The following is a 23,601-nucleotide window of genomic DNA, read 5'->3' on the forward strand; positions in this document are numbered from 1 at the left end:
CAAATCATCAATTAAATATGAAATGAGTGTTTGAGTGTCCATAGATTGTATTCTTCCTGTGATTTTTAGCCCTCACTTTCAGTTGTAAAACAAAATACAGAGACATCTGGTGGTCGAATAATACACACTGTCCCTTTTAAAGGATGATGGTACTGTTTAATTGTTTTAACGCAAGGTAAGTACTGCAGTTCTTGCGTAAATCAGCCATGACTGTGATTCTATAAAAAAGAAAACCGCTAGTTTTACAAGCAAATGTAATTATTAAACCCATTTATATATTACCGCCTAAAAAAATTAAATGAAATACCGTGAAAGTATAACCAGCATGGCCCATTAGCCCAAAGGCTATTTACACAAGGGATCAGAACTAGAATTACCCGGCCATCAATATCAGCACTTTGAGCTCGTAAAACACAACAGCCTGTCATTGAGGGAGTCCCTAATTGCCGGTGACAACAACTAATATTAGAGGCCACTCTGACTTTCATTGCTTGCAAAAAGCACCTTGATATTATTTACCTCTTATCCAAATGACTTATTTTCTTTTTATCCTATAAATCTTTTTTTAATACAAGAAAATTGCAGATAATATGTAATCCCTTGTTAATCTTTTTTTAAATGTGGATCCCTCACCCCTAGCCCTCCCCATTCTTAACAAGCCCTCTGCTGCCCCCTGCTCGTACAAATACTCGACCCGGGATAATGGATTTCAACAGCACAGGTTCTGTTCATTTCAGGCAGAAAGAACAGAAAAAAAACAGTGAAGCATTACTCAAATTTGCACTAACGGCTCGTGCGTTCAGCAATAGTCAACTAGGAATAATGGATCGCGGCAGCACGATTGATATTTTATACGGAAAAAGGAGGCACCAAGCATCACGCAAATTTCCTTTCACGGCTTTTACTTTTAGCAAGTCGACTTGTGGTAATGGACCCCGGCCATAACTATGCAGTTAATTTTAGGCAAGCCAGAGAGGAGAGCTTCGGCAGTTTTAACAATAGTCAACCGGGAATAATGGATTCTGGCCACAACTGTGAATTTCATTTTAGGCGGGCCCGACAAAAGCATCACTTGCTGGTCTTCACTTGTAGCAATATGGGATTGTGGATAATTGATCGCATTCACACAAGTGCAGTTCATTTTAGTCGGAAATACAGTAACGAGGAACAGAAGAGCCACTAGGACAAAAAGTTGTCTGCCGGTCGCTTCTTGCAGTAATATGCAATCGGGGATAAAGGATTGCGGAAATATTTTTCAACCCACGATGCTCTGAAGCAATTCATGAAGTGTGAAGTAGCAAGTGATTACAATACCAACATATGAGTCAGGGTTAGGGGTTAGAGTTAGGGTTTAGGGTTAGAGGGTCAGGGTTAAGTATTAGGTTTAGGGGTTTTCCAAAGGGATGGCAGTTGGGGCCACTCCAATCAAAAAGTTACAAAAAATAAAAAACAACTTTGATTTTTGCAACCTGTGATCAATGTTCCCTGTAATTTTCCAGGGGTCTGAGCGTTCACACAAAGTCGGTGAGCAACGCTTGAAACAACAGTGAGCAACAGCAATCCAAAGTGTGGCAACTAAGTCATTATCAAACATGTCCAAAACTTGACATCAAGTTACATTTTGCTGAGTTTCCGGCAATGCAAAATTATTTTTCTCTTTTGAATGAATTGACTCATGTACTATTGCAAAGGTTGTATGTCCTACAAACGTCGTTTGTTCTTACAATTCTTTCACAAGATATCAATTTCTTTTTATTTCCTGATATATTTTGTCACATAGTATTAACATTTTTGGGGGCTTATTTAGTCGGTTGCACGATACACAAATGTATTTAATCATATTTTTAGTGGAAGTACAATGTTGGCAACAAGATTCACTTGATATAATTGGAAATTATTTGAATGCAACACAAACTTTTTCTTCTTTTTTTACGTGTTTTTTTTCTATTTTTTTTAAATTCCTTTAAAAAATATCTCATTGTTTATAATTTTTCCGAGCTGTTACTTTTTTCATTTTGTTCTCTATTTACTTTTTTCCTACATTTCTTTCTTTTCTTTTTTCTGGCTTTTTTTCTGGCTTTTTTCTCTTCCTTTTGTTTCTTTTTTTCTCAGCTTTTCACTACTTTTTCATTTTGGTATTTTTTTCTTTTTCGTTCTATTCCCCCCTTCCTTTAAGTCATTTTGTGCATAATTTTACATAATATTTGGTCATGTTGGGATTAAAGAAGCAAAAACAACCTGAAGAGCCGTTTAGGACCCGAAAGAGCCGATTCCTTTTAGTGAGCCGAGCCGAAGAAGCCGTTTCTTGTCAAACTACTAACTTTACTCAACTTCGTTCTACTTCGACTCAACTTCGAAATAACGCATTTAGGACACAACGTCAGGGGAACCTGTGTATTTTTACCTTCATGCACTGCAACTTTGACTTATGTCGCTTCTTAATAAGTAATTTTGAGCCCTCATTTTTGTGCGCTGGCTAGATTTTCTTGTGCGCTGAGATTGTGCGAGCAGTGCGCAATTGCGCACGCGCGCAGCTTAGAGGGAACACTGCCTGGGATTGGTTTTACCTGCTTTTTGGACCCAAGCCACTAGGAGGCAGTCTGAATAAAAACAACTACACGATGTGACACAGAAGCTGTAATAATGTCTGTTTTTGCAAAGCATAGAGATTAAATTCTTGTAAATGCTCTTTTGAAGCAGTGAATATGAATGACCAACATTTTTCTACATCAAATGAGAGATGTGAACCAAATGACAGCGCTTCAGGTCGATGACGCCACTCTCCAGAACGCATCCTGTGTTAAAAAAGCTGGCCTTATAAAAATCAGCATCCGCGGAAAAACTTCACAGCGGCCCTTTATGTAAGATTTGACTTAGCTAGCCACAAAAAAATATGTGGCAGAATGTATGCATGTGGTCTCCTGTAATTGTGTCGAAGAGTACATCAAAAGACTGCAATTAAAAGTGAATAAGAAGCGGGGATGATCACAAGATCCACAAAAGTCAGGAAAAACAGATTCAAAATGTGGGGAATTGCAGTCAGCACAAGATCATCTGGCAAGTACACGGAACGGTTAGTTGGGTAGTGTATCGAATGGTAAGATAAGTGGTTGTTAAGTAGGTTGGGAGTGGACTCAGGTGGTTGATTTGTGGGTTGTAGGTCAATTGATAAGGTAAGTAGGTATCTTGTAAGCATGTTTTGGTTGGTGGTAGATGGTCGATGTTGGTTAGGCAGATAAGTCGGTTGTTCATTTGGTTAAATGCCAGATTTTATTTACTTATGGTAGGTAGGTTAGCTGTAAGTAGGTTGGTAATTTACTTAGTCAACTAGTTTTATGTTGTTCAGTTGATTGGTAAGTAGGTATCTGCTGGCTGATTTATGGTTGCTTGGTTAGTTGGCTGGGTGATAGGTTGGTTAGCTGATTGTTAGGTAGATTGATAACTTACCTAATAGTATGATTCGTGTTGTTCAGTTGATTGGTAATTAGGTATTTGTAATCTGGTACGTTATAAATTGGTGGGCAGGGAGTTGGTTGGTTGAAAAAAACTACCTGTTTTTTGTTCTGTCTATAGTTATTGGTCTGGAGAGGGATTGGCATCACCAAAATATGATTGCCCAAGACACACAACAGGAAATCGTGCCCTTACAACCTTAGTGGTTAAGGAATCCACCAACACACCCATTGGTAAGTAGGTATTTGTAGGCTGGTACATTGAAGTTTGGTTGGTTGGTTGATTAGCTGGTTTTTAAGTTGGTTGGGAGTTTACTTAGTAGGTTAATTATGGTTTTATCAGTTGATTATGTCAGAGACCCGCTGATGGTGGCATTGAAGCACAATGGAGAAACACAGAATGTGCAATACTTTTTATTTTAAACAGGGTTCGGCTCACAGGGAATCCGATAGCAGGCCAGTAGTACATTGATCACTAGAGGCAGTAGTCATGGTCAAGAAAGGAGGTAAGCGTTCCGTACACTGGGAATAAACAAAGCGATGAGCAGAAGGCTGGGAACATAGTAAAATAAGCAACAAACTAGCACTGAGTTTAGAAAACATGAGTGCTTAAATAGTGAGCAGGAGAGGTGATTAGAGAGCAATCAGGGCAAGTGACCCCAAGTGTGAGTCCAAGTGTGAGTAAAAATCAGAGCCAAGGAGGAAGTGGGAAAGCGAGAGGGGAGATGGAGAGGAAACTAAACCTGACAGACTGTGACAAATTGGTTAGTAGGTATGCTGGTACATTGTAGGTTGTTTGGTTGGTTGTTTGTTTGTTTGTTTGGTTGGTTGGTTGGTTGGTTGGTTGGTTGGTTGGTTGGTTGGTTGGTTGGTTGGTTGGTTGGTTAGCTGATTGTCAAGTAGGCATTTAGTTTTCTTAGCCGTTAGGTTTTAGGTCATTCAGTCGATTCGTATTTGTAGCTGGTGCATTATAAGTTGGTTGCTTAGCTACCTAAGTTGTTTGGTAGTTTACTTGGTAGGGTTTAAGTTGTTCATTCAAATGATAAATAGGTACAGTATATGTAGGCTGGTACATTGTTGGTTTGTTTGTAGGTTGGTCTGTTGGTCTGTTGGTTGGTCGGTTAGTCAGTAAATTGGTGGGTAGGGTTGTTGATGGTATTTTGGTAGGCAAATATTTAGTTTGGTCATTAATTGGTTCAATGTTAAAGTAGTAAGTATTACAATTTGGTAAGGTATGATTAAAGCATTGTTTAATTGGTAAATGGGTTCTTAGGTTTGTTGGTAGGTTTTTGGTTTGGTTAAGAAATTGTTTTTTTGGGGGAAAACTTGATAAAAGGTACATGTATTTAGGTTTTGTGGCCGCTTGGTAAGCTGGTTGATGGGACAGACGTGGGCCATATAGAGTGGGAGCTAAGCTGATGGATAGGTCTGTCGATAAGGTTGCTAATTTTTGATGGTAAAAAGTTTTTTTTTTAAGTAACTCTATCTTGATATGATGGAGGAGTGATAGATAGATACAAGCTCAAATTGTGTGCTTGTCAAATTTACGTGGGGCCTAAATAATTTTGTGGTTCCCTGCTATCCCCAAACACATCCTCGCCAATTGTTAACAAGTCCGGTCCTGCACAACCTCGACACGTGGACGAACTCCCACGTCCCAACATAATTAATGCACTTTTTTGTGTCGCCATGACGATCTGAAACCAGCGAGAAGAAAACCACATGTGATTGAGAGCGGCTAGGACGCCAAGTGTCGTGTTTACCTTCATTATGAAGGCGGCAAACCCCAAATGCTCCCCCCATCAAGCCCAACAATCACGCAGACTCTCCTCGCCTTGCAATTACACTTGACTTTCTTCTCAGGAAAGGCGCCATACACAATAATAACCATGATAAGAACCATTCATTTGATAAAAAATCTACAGCTAGCACCGTTTTGTATGTCCAGGAAAAACATTTTGCAAAAATTCCCCCCAAAAAATGACATGTCAAAATGCCCGCCCCATGAAATGGATAGTGAAAAAGACTAGCGTTGTTAGCTTGGTGGCAGGGGAATATAAAGGGACGATTTATATTGTTTAGCCCCTCCCAGTGGTAAAAAATCTTCTTTCATTAAATAAAAATATTTTGTTTTAAATGATAAGCAAAAGTACACTGTCTATATAAACATGCATTTTTTATATAGTCTTAGGTTGAGAAATTTGCAATTCTTTGACATAAGATGAGGCTCAATGAGACCTCACATGTTTGTCATATTGTTGGCAATGGTACCCCAAAAAACAAAAAAGAACCCCTCTTTTTTCTATTTTCATGCTTTTTTATTTTTCTTCCTTTTTTTGCTTGTGTCGTCCTTTTTTCTTAGTATTTTTCATCCTTTTATCTTCTTCTATTTTTCTTCTTTGTCTCCTTTTCCATCCATCCATCCATTATCTGTACCGCTTATGAAATGTAATGAAAATGAAATGATCTGCATTTATATAGCGCTTTTCAAGTCAATGACTTCCCAAAGCGCTTTACAATGTGCTCCACATTTCCCAATAGCACCCTTGCAGCCATGTAAGGCGCTAACCTGCTTATTGGGGGTTTAGTGTCTTACCCAAGGACACTTCGACATGTAACACGGACGAGTTAGGATTCGAACTGGGATCCCTTGATCCCAAGACGAGCGCTCTACCTCCTGAGCTACTGCCGCCCCATATCCTTATCCTCATTACGGTCGCGGGGGTGCTGGAGCCCATCCCAGCCATCTCTGGGCAGTGGGCAGGTCACCAGCCAGTCGCAGGGCTTGTCTCCTTTTATTTTTTCTTCTTTCTTCGTCAATTTCTACGGTATGTTGTACCTTTATAAGCCACGCACACTCCATAACATGCTACCATTCACTACTGGTGAAACACAACCAAATATGCGCATATAAGCTGACCCCCTGATTTCAAGATTTTATTTTATAATTGTAAATTTGGCTTACAATTGAGTATATACAGTAAGGAGAATATCTACATGAGGTTAAATTCAGCGTCTTTGTAATATGTGCTTGAGGCGGCAACATTACAACAGTGTTTAGTTGTACTTTGTTGGTAGATATAATCAAACTGACCCAAACGACAGAGGTTGTATGTGACAATATGAGTGATGCAGAATTGTTAAGCGGTCGGAGATCATCGCACCTCATTATCCACATTAAATGAGTATCGCAGCAATGGAAGTTGAGTTTTATTAGTAACAACTAGGTCTCCTTCCACCAGAGGGCCCCAACCAGGATTTGAACTGGGCACAAGTGTGTCTCATCGCCACACAGCTGTGCCCAATTTTCCTGAATCCTTCATAAGGACATTTTGATCTTCACATGATGTTTATGCCATTGTCATACTGGTCATCAGGTTTTTTTCTTTGTTCCATGCATTTTACAGTTCCAGTTTTGGTCTTGGTTTCTGGTTTGGACATTTCCTTGTCTTGTGAACCCATGTTTGTTTGTGACTTTGAACCTCCTTTTTGTTATTAAATTCAATTCCTCTTTTTGAGCACCAGGCCTCCAGTTCCCGCATCCCCCACAAGGGTCCATCTTCCTCTAAAACATAACAGGGTTAGAGTACAGAGAAAAGGTAATTGCATTCCTACGTAAGACATTACTTCCACCAATGATCCTGATTGACGAATGAGAAAACGTTCGGCTGTTGTGATTCAACTTGTGAAAAACTCCGTGACTCATCAAAACATTGTGCCGCGTTCCGTCATGACCTGGCAAATTATTGCCAAGTGGAGTCCGGTTGGAATCCTAATGGCGACATTTTCACAAGCTTCGACCTTGTCTGCAGAACAGAACAAGAAAGTAGTGGCCTGATCGTGTATTTGTGTTTTTGGATGTGTGTGTTTGCAGCAACGTCACATAACAGAGCTTCTAAATCAGGCGCCACAACTGTTTTAATCTCACAAATTGCTTTCTTTGATTTCCAGCCCGCCCTCGGCCGCTTTCCCCTCCGTTCCTTCAGACGCCGAGAAAGTATCGGATGATGTCATCGTCTCATCCTCTTAGCGTAGGTTCGCTTATGTGGACGGTACGGGATGGATGGAAGTACCACCTAATGCTTCTCAAATTGAATCACGGCTCAGCTCGTTGGGCTGTTTTACGGCCAGTGACCCGGTGAGACCGATTTGGTGAGATTTCTACCGATTTGGAACCACCAAAACTTGAAAATTGTAGACCCCTGGGATAGGATAACTCGGACTTATCTTGTTTTTACTTTAGTGTGTAGTACGATAATTGTTTAACTCCCTTTACAGTATTTTCCCCACTATACAATATCAACAGGGTTGGGTAGGGTTACTTTAACTTGATTACTTTCAATTACATTTGGATTACTCCAATACCAAATATGCTAATAAAAGACAAAATAAACTAAATATGAATAAAATTATGACTCACAACACGTGGTAAGCTTTCTCTCCTGGCTTTGATCTCTTTGATCTCCGGCAAAACTAACATAACATGCGACAGAAACAAAATGAAAATAAATCCAAACAGCTTTTTGCCGTTCCATGTATTCCGTTACTCCCCAAGCCTGCACAAAATGTAGTAATTGTATTCATGTTTAGTTTCTTTTGTCTTTTATCAACATATTTGGTATTGCAGTAATCCCAAAGTAATTAGTAAAGTAAAGTAACCCCACCCAACCCTGAATATCAACATAAAATAATTTTGCGTGTTCAAAACTTGCTGTGTTTGTGCATATGTCGGGTTACATCTCCAAGATGTCTTTCTGCAATTGGTCAACGCCGTTAAAGATGCTAGTCTGCTATTGGTTTACGTCATGGCATCGTGGTAATAACAGGACAACGACTCTAAACATAAAGCAACATCTACAATGGAATTGTTCAAAACTAACAGTAAAAGGTGTAAGAATGGCCAAACCCAAAGTCCAGACCTCAATCATACAGAGCAGGGGTGTCAAACTCATTCAAGCTTGAGGGCCACACTCGTAAATTAATGGCATAAAAAAGTGTTAACTACGCAAATCCTTCTTCCTAGCATCGGTAGTAAAATGACTGGAGACCTCTGCTCCACTGCCTTTTCATATGTTGTCTGTATCACTGGTGATCTAGTAACAAAGTGTCATCGCTCTCTTCACCACGATTCCTGCTGCAAACAATGTTTTGCGATTTAAATCAGCGTTACTTATCAACTAATTATTGCACTATTGTATACCGTAGGTGTATACAGTAGAGAGCCCCATGTTTGTACAAACATAAACACGCTGGCTTTTACTGTAGCCAAAATCTAATGTAGCTGTGTGCCTTACATAGGAAAAATATATGACAAAAGATACATTTTTAGGGTTGCCTCTTATAATCGGGTGGGCCTTATTAGTACAGTCTGTACAGTACTTAGAAATCTATTTCATGCACCTTATAGTTCAGTGCGCCTTATGTATTAAAAATATATGACAAAAGACCATTTTTTTGCGTTGTGCCTTATAATCTGGTGAGCCTTATAGTGTACTATGAAATCAATTTCATGCATCTTAAAGTCCGGTGCGCCTTACGTATGACAAATATTTGAGAAGAAATTAATTTTTGGGGGTTCGCCTTATAATCCTGTGTGTCATATTGTGGAATATATTGTACTTCCAAATCAATCTTAAAACTATTTTGTCCAATAACTTGCAAATACGAACGACATTTACCCCACGAAAACATGCAAGTATTTTTATTCCCGTTTCTAAGTGCAGCACGGCGGCAAAATGGTAAGGTATTCGCAACCCGACGGAGGTTCCCCAGCATCCGTCGGCGTGGAGCACGGATCAGTGCTTCTGTATGGCCTGCCTGGAACAGCCTCTTGTTCTGCGGCTTTAACATTCCAGGTACACGTAGAAGGAAGGAAAAAAAATCCGGGAGCCGGGCCTCCTTCCTGGCGCTCGCCCTGTGTGGTGGCGAGTGACACGCGTCTCGCTCGTCTCTCGGGCGCATAATCAATCTGCTAATTGGTGTCGGAGGGTCGGATGCTGTTGAAGCGTCCAGTTCTCTTTCTTTGGCTCGTTCGTCTTTGTCATGCTGCATTAGTTGCGTCTCTGCCCATACACACACACAATAGGTAGACTGTGCTTTGCTCACCTTTTTCCTGGGATGCATGAATCACACAAAAGGGTGAGGTTCAATGTTAGTTTCCATTGCATCCATTGCTGTTATATACATATGTACAGTGCTTTCCAAAATAGTTGACCCCATTTTAAATGTTCATATCTACGAAACTACTTGATGGAGCCTATTGAAACTGAATACATTTTATATTGTAGATCATAGGCTCATTGTTTAAAATTACAACAAATGGTACGGCGGCTTGGTGGTCAGCACGCAGCCCCACGGTGCACAGGTTCAGGGTCAAGTCCAGCCTCCCAGTGTGGAGTTTGCATGTTCTCCCCATGTTTGCGTGGGTTTCCTTTCGAGTACTCCGGTTTCCTCCCACATTCCAAAATCATAGCAACTGGTCCAGGGTGTCCCCTGCCCACTCCCCGACGATAATTGGGGTTGGCTCCAGCAGCCCCGCGACCCTAGTGAGGATAAGCGGTGCAGATAATGGATGAATAGATGGTTCCATTACAGATTTTCATAAATGTTTAATATGAGCTCTACCAGCGACTCTGCACATATCAAGTCGATACTACTCACTCCAAACTCATATAAACAGTCCTTTACCTATTTAAATGTTTGGTACTGTGTCCAAATTTGTAGTTGGTGCCTTCTTTACCATATTTCTGAAGAAGGCACAAAGCACTGTCCTTGGTGATCTTTTCCTTTGAAGATAAAGCCTTTAAAATGGAATGGAACATTTTGGAATATATATATATAATAATAAGAATTTCCTTTGTATTGTCATTCTTTGTAACAATGTACACAGAACGAAATGTCGATACACCTGACCCGTTGTAGCGAGTCGGTGCAGCCGCAGCCAGAGGGCGCCGCCATTATACCAATTAGGTATGTCTCGGTCGAGGCGCGAACCAGCGACCTCCCAGTCTCAAAGCCGGCACACTACCATCTAGGCTACTGAGCTGGTATGTATATATATATATATATATATATATATATATATATATATATATATATATATATATATATATATATATATATATATATATATATATATATATATATATATATATATATATATATATATATATATATATATGTGTATATATATATATATATATGTATATATATGTGTATATATATATATATATATGTGTATGTATATATATATGTGTATATATATATATACAGTGGAACCTCGGTTTTCGAACGCCTCTTACCAATAGGGCGGCATTAGCTCAGGAGGTAGAGCGCTCGTCTTGGGATCAAGAGATGGCTGCATGGCCGCTATTTGTGTGTGTGTAAATGAGTAAGTGTGAAGCACATTGTAAAGCCCTTTGGGAGGTCTTCATTGACTTAAAAAGCGCTATATAAATGCAGACCATTTACAATTTACCAAGTAATAATGAATAGAAGTAGTGCAGTCAACCACTAAAACATCATATCAGATAGTATTCAATGTACTAGAAAATTGCAAGGACTCTGATGAGCTATTTTGAGAACCGATTCCCCAGGCTACCAGGTGTTCTGCAGCACGTTGGAGACCCCTTGAACATAAACTGGAATCAGGTAGTCTTTATGGTTAATAATAGAGCTGCTACGAATGGCACAAATTTGATTTTTTTGAAACCTGTTCCCACCAATGGTCGACATGACATAATGGATCACAACGCATGGATGCTAGAAATTTTACGCCGAAAAAATGGGAAAAATAGCTGCCATGCATGACTCTAATTTGCTTTATCAGCAACAGTTCACCAGGGGTAATGGATTGTGGCCACAATAGTGCATTTAATTTTGGACGGAGAAGTATGACACACCTACTGACAAAATGCCTTCAGCTGGGTCCTGCTCACAGCTAAATGCTATCGGGGCTAATGGATCAGGCCAACATGTATGCAGTTCATTTTAGGTGGAAATAATGGCAAAAAATTCCTGCCAGGCCCAACAAAAGGGCACTTTGCAAGTTCTTACATGCAGTAATATGCAATCGGGGATAATGTAATGCGGCCGCATGAGTGTAGTTAATTTTTGGTTGAAATAACGGCATGAAAAAAAACGCCACTCCTGACAAAGTGCACTCTGCCGGTTCCTCCTTGCAGCAGTACGCATTCGGGGACAATGGATCATAGCTGCTCGTGTGTAATTCATTATAAGTCGAAAAAAAAGCCAGACTAATGCAAGTGTTTTTCCCATACCTGCTCGCAGCACTAAACAATCTGGGATAATGGAATGCGGCTGTTTGAGTGCAGATTATATTATGCAGAATTAACGGCACAAAAGAGCCGTCAGGCCCACAAAAGTGCACTGTGCCCCTCCCGCTCACAGCAATATACGATCGGGAATAATGGATTGCGTTCGCCCGAGTCCAGTGTGTTTTAGGCATAATTAACAAATTTAAAAAAACATCATACGTGCTGTTCACTTATTTAAATGATTATTTTTCTACCTGTAATGCCTTAGGGCCACAAAGTGCGAAGTGGCTTATACATATGTATACTATGTAAATACCAAGGTAGCAAGTTCAGAAAAAAAATCGTCCATAGGTAAAAAAAACAACAACAGGAAACAGAACAAATGATTTGATTTCTTCCCGGAGCCGTTTGAGGGCCACTTGACTTGTGAGTGATTTACCGCGGTGCCAATCAAAGCGTGATTACATGTTACTGATGGCGACCTCTCAACACCCCTACTTATTTTTTTTTTTGATTGCAGGACGAAGAGAAAGAAAATGACTCGACTTTGAGCCTCCATAGACAAGAGTAGTGATGTGGATTGTGGAGGAAAGCACAGCAGAGCCGCAGATGGTAAGATTAAGCCCCCCAGTGCCCCCTATAGGCCCCCCAAATCATGTGTGGAGGATTTGCAACACATTACATGAGTTTTGTGCAACTTTCAAGGGAGTTTTCTTCTTCTTTTACAGTTTCTTTGCATCGTATATATATATATATATATATATATATATATATATATATATATATATATATATAGAGTATATTTTCAAAAAATAAAAATCAATCATTATTCCTAACCTTAGCAATGTCTCGACTATACCTATTATTTACTTCGCAACTCATTTAATAAATTAAAAAAAGTGTTACTTTTCATGGAAAGCTCACTGTTGTAAATAAATTACTAAATCCCAACCCTCAAATTTAAATAAAATAAATTACAATAGGTCAATTGTCTAATTTTTAGTACTGGTTTTAAAACAGCCAATAGAGGGCGGCTCATCAGGATATCTGCCATCGTGGCGAGTACCGATACCATCAAACAAGACTGATTTGGCACGATGGTCGAGACCTGGTTGATTTTATCAGTTTAAAGCTGTAATCTGGTGATTCTGTGCTTTTTTATTGTGAAATATGGGGGTTGTTAGTTTACCAGCCCAAATATTAGGAAAAACTCCAGAACTAGTAACCTGGTGTCAAAGGTTAAAGCAAAAAATATTTAACTCTGAGTTGAGCAAAAACAGCTTTTACCTAAGAGTTAAAACTTGAACTCAAGATTAACTCCATAATTACAGTGGCTTGCGAAACTATTTGGCCCCCTTGAACTTTGTGACCTTTTGCCACATTTCAGACTTCAAACATAAAGATATAAAACTGTAATTTCTTGTGAAGAATCAACAATAAGTGGGACACAATCTTGAAGTGGAACACACTTTATTGGATATTTTAAACTTTTTTAACAAATAAAAAACGAAAAAGTGCAGCAAACTCTGTCCAGAAGTTCAGTGAGGATCTCTGAATGATTCAATGTTGATATAAATGACTAACAATGAGAAATGGAATCCACCTGTGTGTAATCAAGTCTCTGTATAAATGCGCCTGCACTGTAATAGTCACAGAGGTCTGTTTAAAGCACAGAGAGCATCATGAAGAACGAGGAACACACCAGACAGGTCCGAGATACTGTTTTGGAGAAGTTTAAAGCTGGAGATGATTCTACACAAGAAATTACAGTTTTATATCTTTATGTTCGAAGTCAGAAATGTGGCAAAAGGTCACAGAGTGAAGGGGGCCCAAATACTTTCGCAAGCCACTGTATGAGAGAAAACAGATATTTTGTTTGAGATCTTATTAGTAGCTTGGTGTTAAAGGTTCAAGCTTTAACCATAAATTTAAGCCTTAGACCACCTTTAACTCAAGATTAATTCAAGAATTAAAGCATCCTTAAGGATTAAAACTTTAACTTTGACCCCACTACCATCAAATAGGACTAGTGTCGGCACTAACTCAAGATTAACTCCATCTTTATGAGACAAAACAAAACTTTTTGTGTGATATTTTGCTAGTAACGTGGCGTGAAAGGTTGAAGATTCAAAGTTTTATCTCTGAGTTTAGGCAAAGTGATTCCCGCCAGACGTTTAAGGGAGCCGTGAATACTCAAGAGTAACAGGTTCAACTCAAGATTTTGAGACGCAAGACAGAAATTTGGGAGTGATAGCTTATCAATAGCTAAGTGTTAAGTTGAAGCTTTAACCCCGAGTTTAAGCTTTAAACTAGCTGCCCTCTAAAGAGTTAAAGCTCTAATTCAAGATTAACTCAACAGTTAAAGCAGCTTCAAGGATTAAAGCGTTAACTTTGACACCGCTACCATCAAATAAGACTGGTGTCGGCGCTAATGTCGAGACTTGGAATGATTCCGTTAATTTAAAGTTAGAATCTGGTGGTTTTTATTGTAAAATTTGTTTTTTTTTTTTTTTTTTAACGTATTAACTGTTTTTCTTTTTAATCAGAACTGCGTGCAACAAACTCTGAGTCGCAGGCTGCGTTGGGTTAAAAGGATTTGAAAAGCAGCCAGAGAAAAAAATGGCTAATTAGTGTATTTAATTTTTTGTGTATGCTGATGAGGGAATCTTAAATCTGATACCATGGCAATACATGGGAAATTAACATAACACAGGCCAATACATTTATTCTCATTTGCATTCACCTGTACAAGTTGCGTTTCAGTGTCTATTTGTTTATTAAGGGACCAATCGGTTTTGAAACACTGGAAATACAAAAATAAATATATTTATTTTCAGATAAAAACTTTGACTGGAGGTAATAGTTAAGTACTGTCTACTACACTGGATCATCTACCTTGAAATAGGGCTACTTCAGTTGTGTTTTATTGCATTAGATTTAATATTTTGATGAATAAAATTGATTTGAAAAAAAGCACAGTACAGAAATACGTTGCAAACTACTTGAATGTTGGCCATGAGTGCAACAAAAAGTATAGTTTGTCATGGGGGTACACAAAGGGACACAGGCTAATAAATCCAGTTGAGTGCAATCGTATTGCTTTAAATGGAGACTTCTATTTTAAATAATATAGCCTCGGGTTGGGCGTTTTCTCAAATTTTCTCTACAGTAGGCTGTTTGGAGTGGCACGTGGCTTTTGCGACATCCAATGGACATATTTAAACTGCATTTTTTGAAGAGAAGCGGCTAATTTTTTTTCCTTCGCTATCCCAGTAAGTTGACAGGCCTGATCCGGCCCGCGAGCCGTAGTTTGCTAACCCCGGCCATAGAATTCAATCGGAAAAAAGACAGGACAAATACAAAGCAATCGCCGCCCGCATGCACAATACTTGCACAATGAGCAAGAAGTTTTAGTACCACGAACGGCCTTAATGGCCTTTTACAGAGCGGCAGAGCGGCGGCGGGTTCAGAGTACAAGCTGATAAGAGCGAAAACATAAGCGGGAAGTCCAAGTCCGGACAAAACTCGAGATGTTATGACCGAGCCCGTCGAAATTCATAAATTCACAGTCCTGGAGAAGGCCTCGTTCCTCCCCCTCCCGCCACCTTTTCCGGAAAAGCAACCAAAGTCGGTACATTCAACATGTTTTTGTGTACGCGGCCTCCGGTCTAGCAAGTGGGTGAGCTTTTACGCACCCCTGCGTCACTTTTCGGGATGTGCTCGAAAAAAACCTTTTCCAGCTTAGTGGAAGCTCACCAAGTTGACGGAGGATTTGAATAAGCAATTACCCGTTTGACCTTTTCAGCTCTGCAGGCAAAAAAACGGATAAATGATAATGAAAATACATGCTTGCATGTGTGGTGCATTCCAAGGCAGAAGGGCGGCGCTATAGGTTGTATTCATGAGGCAGTTTTAGCCATTCACAAATGGGGATGTTTAAAAACTGGTTTAAAATTCCTAAGGGGCATAAAAACGATCATAATGTTACGAGAACATTACGAGAACAAATTCGGGGACATATTTTTTAATGTAATAAAAGTATATATAAATATTTTATAATAGATAGCAGTAGGGTGGTGGTGTAGTACTTATGAGGCCATTCCAACCGAACATAAAACGTGAAAATGTAAAGGTTGGTTTAAAATCACAGTGAGAAGTAAAAGGAATCATAATGTGTACAAAAAAATACAGAAAATTAATCCAAGCTCTGAGTTTTTAACACATTTTGAAAGTTACTAAAAGTAAATATATTCTAACAGATGGCAGTAGGGCGGCGCTATAGTACTTATGAGGCTGTTCCAACCAAACATAAACATGGAAAGTGAGAAAATAGTTTAAAACCACAACGAAAGAGAGGTAAAACAAATAATAATGTGTACTAAAAAATTGGAAAAACTAGTACAAATGTTGGGTTTTTCTAGTACTTGGGAGGCCGGTTTAAACAAAAATAAACATGGAAAGTGAAAGACTAGTTTAAAACCACAACAAGAAGTAAGACGAATCATAATGTGTACAAGAAAATTTGGAAAAACTGATACAAATTTTGAGTGGTTAGTAGATTTTTAAAGTTATTAAAAGTAAATATATTTTAACAGATGGCAGAAAGGCGGCGCTATAGTACTTGTGAGGCCGTTCTAACCAAATATAAACATGGAAAGTGAAAGACTAGTTTAAAACCACAACTAAAGAAAGGTAAAACGAATAATAATGTGTACAAGAACATTTGGAAAAACGAATACAAATGTTGGGTTTTTATAACTTTTTTTAAAGCGTTAATATATTCCAACAGTAGGCAGTAGGACGGCGTTATAGGTTCCACTCATGACGTTTTTCCAGCTAATCACAAATGAGGAAGTTTACAGACCAGTTTGAAAAGCTCAATGAAAGTAAAACAAATTATATCGTTAATGTTGAATACGAGAAACTTTATAATAGCTATATCACAGCATTTGGGGGGATTTTGAAACACATTTTCATAATATTAATAATATTCTAATATATTCTATCGCGGGCAGCACGGAGGCGCAGTGGTCAGCGCGTGTGCGGCACAGTTCTAAGGTCTCGGGAACCTCCTGTGTGGGTTCAAATCCAGCTACCGGACTTACTGTGCAGAGTTTGTATGTTCTCCCCGTGCTTGCGTGGGTTTCCTCCGGGCAATCCGGTTTCCTCCCACATTCCAAAGACATGCATTTCAGGTGGATTGGCCGGTCCATAATTGTCCCTAGGTGTGAATGAGCGAGCTAGTTGTCTGTCCCTGTGTGCCCTGCGATTAGCTAGCAACCAGTTCAGGGTGTCCACTGCCCGATGATTGCTGGGACGGGCTCCAGCACCCCCGCGACCCTACTGAGCATAAGGGGTGCAGATGATGAGATGAGATGAGATATTCTATCGCGGTGCAATAGATTATACTCAACAGGTAGTTTCAGCCAATCACAACATTTTATGGAAAAGTTGAAAATTTAAACAAAAAGTAAAACGAATCCTAATGTTATGAGAAAATCTAGAAACACACAAAATTTAAGAAGAAATTTGGAATCACAACCACATAAAATGTGGAGATTTTTTAAAAAACACATTAAAAAAACGAAACGTAAATTTATTCAAATACAGTGGCTTGCGAAACTATTTGGCCCCCTTGAACTTTGTGACTTTTTGCCACATTTCAGATTTCAAACATCAAGATATAACTCTGGTGAAGTATCACAATAAGTGGGACACAATCATCAAGTGGAACACACCTCATTGGATATTTAAAACTTTTTTAACAAATAAAAAATGAAAAAGTGGGTTTGCAAAGTTATTCAGCCTCTTTACTTTCAGTGCAGCAAACTCTGTCCAGAAGTTCAGTGAAGATATCTGAATGATTCAATGTGGATCTAAATGACTAACGATGATAAATGGAATCCACCTGTGTGTAATCAAGTCTATGTATAAATGCACCTGCACTGTGATAGTCTCAGAGGTCTGTTTAAAGTGCAGAGAGGATCATGAAGAACGAGGAACTCACCAGGCACGTCTGAGATACTGTTGGGGAGAAGTTTAAAGCTGGATTTGGATACAAAAAGCTAAGCTTTAAACATCCCAAGGAGCACTGTGTAAGCAATAATATTGAAATGGAAGGAGTTTTAGACCACTGCAAATCTACCAAGATCGGACCGTCCCCCTAAACTTTTAGCTCATACTGGGAGAAAACTGATCACAAATACAGCCACAAGGCCCAGGATCACTCTGGATGAACTGTAGAGGTCTACAGCTGAGGTGGGAGAATCTGTCCATAGGACAACAGTCGTATACTGCACAAATCTGGCCTTTATGGAAGAGTGGCAAGAAGGAAGCCCTTTCTTAAAGATATCCATAATAAGCGTTGTTTAAAGTTGACCACAAGCAACCTGGGAGACACACCAAACATGTGGAGGAGGGTGCTCTGGTCAGATGAGACCAAAATCGCATTTGTTTGGCAACAATGCAAGACGTTATGTTTGGCGGAAAAGCAGCACAGCTCATCACCCTCAACACACCATCCCCACAGTCAAACATGGTGGTGGCAGCATCATGGTTTGGGCCTGCTTTCTTCAACAGGGACAGGGAAGATTGTTAAAATTGATGGGAAGATGGATGGATCCAAATACAGAACCATTGACACTGGGATGGAGATTTGTCTTCAAACAAGAAAATGATCCAAAACATAAAGCAAAAGCTAAAATGGAATGGTTCACCAAAAAAAAAACATATCAAGGTGTTAGAATGGCCAAGTCAAAGTCCAGTCCTGAATCAAATTGAGAATCTTTGGAAAGAACTGAAAACTGCTGTTCACAAACGCTTTCCATCCAACCTCACTGAGCTTGAGCGGTTTTGCAAGGAGGAATGGGCAAAAGTATTAGTTTCTCGATGTGCAAAACTGATAGACATTTAACACATCTTTGAAAATCGAAAAACATTTATATTAGGGGTTTAAGGATCAAGCTTTAACTTGGACCTCAAATGTTGACACCAATGTTAGTGACCCAACAAACATATACTGTAGATTTAAATTTTAATTAAATTGATTGAATTACATTAATTTCAACATTTAATCAGCCAACCTTGTCAACATCCAACTTTTATCATAGTGTTTCCACTGTTAATCAATTCAAAAATGTCTTAATAAAATTCATACCTGTCAACTTATACGATTTTCTCTTTATACCTTTTTTATTTTTATTATTTTGAATAGTGTACACTGAATAAGCATTTTTGTACGAGATTTTGCTTTTTCAAACTGCTTTCTTTGTTAGACCGATCTCGTCTTGCCCATCTTAGATTATTAATAATGTCGCAGTACACTTGAAAATGGTATCCTTCAGCATTTGTTTTAAACTGAATTGTGACGATTTCTCTTATAGAATAGAACCATTTGTAGAAAAGAGTCTAGGTATAGTAAAAAACGCAAAATTTATTGCCAGTGGGGAGCGAACGAAGATGCTTAAAGAACGGTCTTTGTTATTTATTTGGTAAATAAAATAAACTTGTTTACACAAATTACATTTGTCTTTCTTTTACATAGTCTGTCTTGCTGTGAGTAAATAGGTGCCGCGTTATGTTTGTAAGGTTTATCATTAGCTTGCGATTAATATTAAGCTGAGTTTGACAGTTATGAAAATTAGTTTGGAATCTATGAATAAAGCTTAAAATACCTGGTAAAATTCGACAAATTGATGGATAAGCATTGCACAAGATTTAAGGTAGAAGTTCTTGTGGTTTACTGAGTCTTTTAGCTCCGTTTCTGATATCACATTGTAATAACATAGTAATAACATAGTATTAACACAGTAGTAACATTACTGAAATGCATTTAAAACTGGTGGCAGTATTTTTTTAATTTGTACAATTGAAGCTAATTGTCAAATTCTCATTAACGTTGTGAAACATTGTATTCTACAAGATTGGACATGGCACTCCAGGGTAAACATGTAGTAAAGGCTTTCAAAAGGCAAAAAAAGATAAAAGACAATCAGGACAGAAGGCAGTAAAATATATTTACAATGTAGTGCTTGGAGACTGTCCTTAGTTATAATAATAGTGCGATGTTTGGAAAACGGGCATGGTAACAAAAGTGCAATAATATTGAGCAGCAACAAAAAAACTAGAATAAGCCACAAAGGTAAATATTTTCATAGCTTCATGGAATAACATTTAGCAGCAACAGAAAAAAAGAAAAGAAAGGTGGTGACCAAGGAGGGAAGAGTCTTTTATAATGTTGATGGCTACCGTATCGGAATCCCACAATGTGCTCTAGACTGGGCAGAGAGCAGCCGATGAACTTTTAGGCTGCGTTAATTACTCTCTGTATGATTTTCCCGTCTGCTGCTGAGCTCCCGTATTATGAAAAGAAAGTCAGAAAAATCAGATGCTCTCGTAATAAACATCAAATAAGTCGGCGAGCAAGTAGCATCTGTGAACTAAAAGTGAGGTTTTGATCAGGTTACGAGGTCTAGGCCACTAAAAAGTCAGTGGGACACCTGCGCCTCCGGCCTCTGATGTCACGGGGAAAACTTTGCAGCTTTTTCTTCTACTTTCTATTTTTGCTCGGAGGCAGAAGAGATAAAGGGCGCGAGGAGTTTCCCACCTGCAGAAGAGGGGGCGGGACTAAACTCACCTGAGATCAGGAGGGCCCAAATAGACAACACTTGTGCATGTTGGCTATTAGCAGCTATGAGAAGTAACTAGTTACTCGTCCTGTACTTGAGTACTTTTGCATAGTGTCTGCACTTGAATATCTACATTATTTTTTCTACTGATGATTCCGCTTGAGTTTTAGAGAATATTGCATTAATCCGATATTTTAAAAACATTTTCTGAATATTACTTGAATTAAAATGATTTGTATCTTTTTTAGCTTTGAAAATAAAAGTCTTACAATATTTTGCCGGATTTTATTACGGAACCCTTTCTTTTATTCTTATTTTATTTTTATTTTTTATTATTCAAAAAAGGGGACATTTATTATACTACTTAGTTACAATTATTATGATATTATGAGTGTCAACAATTCAAAAGATCATTGAAACATGTTTTAAGTAAAATAAGATTTTTTAACTTAATTTTATTGTACTTTCTCCATTTCTTTTGTAACATACAACAAACAAAAGAAGACAGAAGTAAAATAAATTTAAAAAATAAACAACAACAACAACAAAAAGCAGACACAATGACAATCTATCTTAGGCTTAAATCTTATTTGTGTGTATGTATATATATATATATATATATATATATATATATATATATATATATATATATATATATATATACTGTATATATTATATATAGTTCATGTCATGGGAACCTGTCGTGGGTTCAAATCCAGCTCCAGACTTCCTGTGCAGAGTTTGTATGTTCTTCCCGTGCTTACGTGGGTTTCCTCCGGGCACTCCGGTTTCCTCCCACATTCCAAAAACATACATTTCAGGTGAATTGGCCGGTCCAAATTGTCCCTAGGTGTGAATGAGCGAATGAGTTGTCTGTCCCTGTGTGCCCTGCGATTGGCTGGCAACCAGTTCAGGGTGTCCCCTGCCCACTGCCCGGAGATGGCTGGGATGGGCTCCAGCCCCCCCGCGACCCTAATGAGGATAAGCGGTACGGCTGATGAGATGAGATATATATATATATATATAATTTCCTTGGCGCCCAATTGGCCCCGCGCCAGCTGCAGCTCATTAACAGATTGGCTTTCCGTCTTTTTAAGCTCAGTGCACTCTCTCTTACTTTGTCAGTCCATCAACGAACCCCTGCCCCGCAAGACGTGGGTTCAGACCCGGTCCTGTTTTCCTGTTGGTATTTCCAGTCGGGTATTGTTCCCGTTTATTTTTGTCCTGTTTAATATCGGTTTCCAGTTTCGTTCCCGTCTATTTTTGCCCTGTTCATTATTCTCTCCAGTTTTCGTTCCCGTCTTGTTTGTCCTTTTCATTTTCGATATCCTGTTTCATTATCTATCCTGTCTGTCTGTTCCATCCTGTCCGGTATCGACCCCATCTGTCCGATAACAACTCAGGCAATTGGAATCGGTCTCTGGCTTCCTGTCTTTCCACGCCAGACCGGCTCCCTAACGTGCATGACTCCCCATTTCCCGTAAAATAAAAGGCTCGGGCGGCATTAGCTCAGGAGGTAGCTCAAGAGATTGCAGGTTTGATTCCCAGCTCCTGCGTGTTATATGTCAAAGTGTCCTTTGGCAAGACACTGAATCTCAATAAGCAGGTCGGTGCCTTGCGTGGCTGCATGGCCTTTATTGGTGTGTGTGTGTGTATGGGTAAGTGTGAAGCACATTGTAAAGCAGTTTTGGAGGTTTTCAATGACTTGAAAAGCGCTATATAAATGCAGACCATTTACCATTTGTGTGAGAACGTCACTTGATTGGGTCCTGATCCTGTTCTTGTGCCTGGCAATTATTCTATTTCATATTAGAAAAATAATAATGGTTTAAATGCATAACATGATCATATCTTTACCAGGTAACTAGATACATTTATTTTACTTTTTTTAAATTTTATTTATGAAATATGTACATACAAAATAACAGGTTTTATACATATTTAAATATCTTAGTTTTAAAATTATATGTAATATAATATGTAGTATAGTATATGTAATAGTATATGTAATCCTCCCCCCCCAAAAAAATATTTTATCCATCAAATAACATAATAATAAAATAATATATTTCTTTTGTATATACTTTTTTAAAAACCATTTAAGTTGTCTCATCTCATCTCATCTCTTTAGCTGCACCGCTTATCCTCAGTAGGGTTACAGGGGTGCTGGAGCCCATCCCAGCAATCATCGGGCAGTTGGCGGGGGACACGCTGAACTGGTTGCCAGCCAATCGCAGTATTTAAGTTGTAAAATTTTATATATATATATATATATATATATATATATATATATATATATATATATATATATATATATATATATATATATATATATATATGTACAGTGTCTGTGTATATAGACAGACTGACCGCTAGTACAGCGACCTTGGCTGTCCTGAAAGGCGCTTTGAAATACTATGTATTATTATTATTATTATTATTATTATTGTTATCGTATGGATGTATAGATATAGATATGGTTGATTTGAAATATTTTATTTATGAAATGAAACTGGCATACACATTTAATTGATATCCAACGCTATATTATTACAAAAAAACAATATAAATACAATTTCAACATAACGATTCAAGTAAAACAAGGGCCTACATAACTAAAATGAATGTTTTTTTTTTCAACAGCAGCCAAAAAAAGGTAAAGATGAAGTGGCCCTCGTCCTCTTCTCGGTCCATTTTCGGATGACGCCGACAAATATGGCAACGTGTCCCGACACGACCGCACCCCCCCACTCAATTTCTTGTTTGAATTGTAGCAAGTTGTGAAAGCGCGCGTGTTGTTTGGAAGCAAAGCGGCTTCGGGATTAGCGACGCTTTGCAGAGAAAAACACTCAGCGGACGGCATGTTTCGACTAATTTAGGCTCAGCGTCCTTTTGATGGCGCACCGCTATTGAAAGCTGCCTCAATCCATGTTTTGTTAGCCGGCGGAACAAACTGAAAGGTTGCAAAAGTTGTTACTAGTAGGGCTAAAATATTTGGGCTGACACGCCTCGTAATCATGTAGATGAGCAGTTAGCAGAGGCTAGCTTATGAGCTCATTTTTCTTCAAGATGGCAGATGGGTCAGCAACATTAGCTTTGAAATTGGCTTGCTAGTGAGACAGTCAAGTGTTCCCCTGCTAGTTTTAACAAGTGAAAATAAAATAAAAGGATAAATAGGATATATGAATGTTGGAAATTTGTGATGGATTAGCAACATTAGCCCAGAAATCACTCTGATAAGTGGCT

This window comes from Urocampus carinirostris, chromosome 18 (assembly GCF_059441175.1).
Source record: "Urocampus carinirostris isolate Australia breed hairy pipefish chromosome 18, RoL_Ucar_1.0, whole genome shotgun sequence".
Taxonomy (NCBI): Eukaryota; Metazoa; Chordata; class Actinopteri; order Syngnathiformes; family Syngnathidae; genus Urocampus; species Urocampus carinirostris.